The sequence below is a fragment of the Dermacentor andersoni genome, chromosome 9 (assembly GCF_023375885.2).
Source record: "Dermacentor andersoni chromosome 9, qqDerAnde1_hic_scaffold, whole genome shotgun sequence".
NCBI lineage: Eukaryota > Metazoa > Arthropoda > Arachnida > Ixodida > Ixodidae > Dermacentor > Dermacentor andersoni.
Genome location: NC_092822.1, coordinates 137895374 through 137898976, shown reverse-complemented (window position 1 = coordinate 137898976; position 3603 = coordinate 137895374). Strand labels below are relative to the sequence as shown.

Below are 3603 nucleotides of genomic sequence, written 5' to 3'. Positions count from 1 at the left end.
TCGGTCGAGCTCTGTTATGGTGCGTCCAGAGATGAGGATGTCGTCACTGACATTGATGATTCCGTCCTCATCCGGAAGTACTTGCCTTATGGCGTCTTGAAAAATCTCTGCGGCGGCATTGACACCAAACAATAGTCTTTTGTATCTCCTCAGACCACAGTGTGTAGAGAACGTTGTTATCACCCTGGATTCTTCAGCAAGCTCGAGCTGATGGTAGCCCTCTTTCAGGTCCAACTTTGAAAAGTAGGCGGCTCCGTACAGAATGCTGATAACATCTTCTACTGTGGGCATGACATGTCTTTCTCTAGCAATGGCCACGTTGGCTTCTCGCATGTCGACACACATTCTGACTGCGTTGGGATCATGGCATTTGGGAACAATGACGATCGGTGACACCCAAGGTGTTGGTCCTGTTACTTTCTATATGATGTCTAGCTCCTCCAGGCGTGTGAGCTCGGTCTCCAGCGCTTTTCTCATCTGGAAAGGAATGCGACGGTGTTGTCGCACGACTGGTTGGACGTCTTGTGAGATGTTCAGCTTTACTTGAAAGTTCTTGAGCCGACCGACCTTGCCAAACAGCTTTGGAAACTCTTTCTTTGCGTCAACACTACTGTGTTCTGTGACCAGCTGAAGTATTGTGATGAGCTTTAGATCAGAGGCTGTCTTGTAGCTCAAAATCGATCGATGTGTCCCTTTTACGACGTACACTGTCGCTTCGATGACTTGGTCTAGAGCACGGAACGTTGCAGAGAACTTTCCCATGACAGGATTTCTTGGGTGACTCCATATGGTACCAGCTTTGTGGTTGCATGCTCTAGCTGCATCGTCTGTAGGTGATTTTGCCACGTTGTCTCTCCGATGACGTCGACACCTGCTCCAGAATCCACACAAAGCTCACGTGGTGTGGCGTTGATTTTGACTGTTACCACTGGTAATCCTTGCCTGTGATTCTGCGCGTGAAAGACGCAATCCTCCACGCTTGTGTCCTGTTGTGTGCTTGCGGGGGTGCCCGTGACGTCAATGGAGTGTACAGTGGGTCTTTGTCTGCAGAACTTGGCGAAGTGGTTTTTCTTTTGACACTTGTGGTATGTAGCTCCCCATGCTGGACAGCTCAATTTCCCTCCTTTGTGAGGCCACGCTCCTCCACAACAGCTGCACTTCTGAGCTTGCTTGTTCTCTGGACGATTGCCCGACAGCTTGTGTTCTGACTGGTTGCTCGAAGGTGCACTGCGCCGCCATTGCTTCTTCTTTGTGACTTTCTGCACAGGTTCGACGCGCTCGCGGCCTTCCATGGTGGTTGCTTGAAACTCTGCTGTCTCGAGGCTGTGGCCCATTTCCATGATTTTCTCCAGCGTGACATCGCGCTCTCGTAATGCACTGCGGCGCAGCTTAGCTGAATTGGTGCCTTCTATTATTTGCGATACGATTTCTTGTTCTTCGTTCGCAAACTCGCATATCGCAGCCAACTTTCTGAGTCGGACTTGAAATTGGTCCACTGTTTCTTCGGAGCTTTGTTTTGCTTGACGAAAAACATGCCTCTCGTAGACCGCGTTCTTTCTTGGTGCGAAATGTGCGTTCAGCTTCGCGACTGCCGTTTCATAGTCCGTGCCTCGATCGATCCGGAAGCGTCAGAAAAATGTCGTGCACCGCATCTCCTGCGTAGTGTAGCAGCATAGCGCGTTTGCGGGCTGCATTCTGTATGTTTGCTGCTAGTAGGAAGTTGTCAAAACGGGCTTGTCATTTCGTCCACCGCTGTGCGAGCGACGTCAGGTCCGTGTACGGGTCGAATGGCGGGAAGGCGGGCAGCATGGCTTCCATCTTGCGTGGCTTTTTTTATGCGAAGCATATTACTAGAGCTCAACTCAGCTCCTCAGGCGCGGCGGTGTCGCCTTCAATGACCTTTAGTGACCCCATGCCATACCACGTGACACCGTGACGTCACGACAGAGGAGAAACGGGGCTCCAACTCGCGGCGTCGCCTTCAAGGCTGACCACGTGACACCGTGACGTCACGACAGAGGAGAAACGGGGCTCCAACTCGCGCCGTCGCTCGCGGCGTCGCGGCGGTATAAGCAGCTGCGCTTGTTTCTAGGTGGCTTTGGCTCAACTCTTGCAAGGTGGGCTGGGTGGGAATCGAACCAGGGTCTCCGGAGTGTGAGACGGAGACGCTATCACTGAGCCACGAGTACGATGCTTCAAAGCGGTACAAAAGCGCCTCTAGTGAATGCGGTGTTGCCTTAGAAACGAGCTGTTTCTAAGGCTCAGGCGTGCGTCGCTTGCTCAGGCGCACGTTTCGTTGCCGCGCCGAATGCTGCGTTGCTCGACGCTCACCGCGTCCAATGCGGGGCGCGTAGTCGCTGCGCCGTAGCCCATTGTCTAAAGGCTAAACCCCATTAGCGCGATTTTGTGCGCGACAGCGACGAGCGACGGGTTCGCGCGACGGATCGGGCGGTCGCTTGAACAGATCGCTCGGTCTTGTCGCGCGATCGCTCGGTTTTGCAAATCTAGAATTCGTCGCTCGTCGCCCGGAAGTGCTATGAGCGACTAGCCAATAGCGCAAAGCCGGAACTGGATGTACATAACTCCAGTACTTCCGATTGTCGCACGGAACGAGCAAACGATTGAATTTTTATAGGTGCAAGGATAAGAACCTACAGCAAGGCTTTCAGAAATATTTTGTGCTACTTTTTACAGTAAAATACATCAACTTAAGTTAATAAAGCACACGTGACGCTAGTTTCGGCGCCTATATTGCTGCCCTCATACCGGCAACACTGGGGAGACGTCGCTCGAAGTCATCGCTCGCATGGGGTGCAACTTGTAGGCGACGAGCAAACGCGACAGCCATCTCCATCGCGTCGCTTGTCGCTGTCGCGTGCAAGATCGCTTGCATGGGGTTTATACTTTACACCCCTTGGCGGGTCGACGGGAACGCTGTCGCGTTCCACTCTTGAAGGCGAAGCAGAGTAACGCATGAGTTGTTTCTTCGTCTAGCCGAACCAAATATAGCCAAGCAACAGCAGTTCACCAGGCTAAACAGTGGTTCAACAACTAAAATAAAGGCTAGTATGCTTCGCATCCTGGGCTTAACCTTAGCTAAGCCACAGCCATTTTTATGCGAAGCATTTTACTGGAGCTCAACCCAGCTCCTCAGGCGCGGCGGTGTCGCCTTCAATACCACGTGACACCGTGACGTCACGACAGAGGAGAAACGGGGCTCCAACTCGCGGCGTCGCGGCGGTATATAAGCAGCTGCGCTTTTTCTAGGTGGCTTTGGCTCAACTCTTGCAAGATGGGCTGGGTGGGAATCGAACCAGGGTCTCCGGAGTGTGAGACGGAGACGCTACCACTGAGCCACGAGTACGATGCTTCGAAGCGGTACAAAAGCGCCTCTAGTGAATGCGGTGTTCAACGAGCTGTTTCTAAGGCTCAGGCGTGCGTCGCTTGCTCAGGCGCACATTTCGTTGCCGCGCCGAACGCTGCGTAGCTCGACGCTCACCGCGTCCAATGCGGGGCGCGTAGTCGCTGCGCCGTAGCCCATTGTCTTACACCCCTTGGCGGGTCGACGGGAACGCTATCGCGTTCCACTCTTGAAGGCGAAGC

At 53.3% G+C, this 3603-nt stretch overlaps 1 long non-coding RNA gene and 1 pseudogene across 1 annotated transcript; both read right to left on the bottom strand.

Moving 5' to 3' along the window:
- Positions 1–728: 728 nt before the first annotated feature.
- LOC129384451 (uncharacterized) lies at positions 729–1818 on the bottom strand (annotated as a pseudogene).
- A 351-nt stretch (positions 1819–2169) lies between these two features.
- On the bottom strand, positions 2170–3398 carry LOC140213270 (uncharacterized). Its single transcript, XR_011890228.1, has 2 exons — positions 2905–3398; positions 2170–2376 (listed from the first exon to the last, which is right to left on the bottom strand). It is a non-coding gene; the product is annotated as an uncharacterized lncRNA (long non-coding RNA).
- Between the last annotated feature and the right edge of the window lie 205 nt (positions 3399–3603).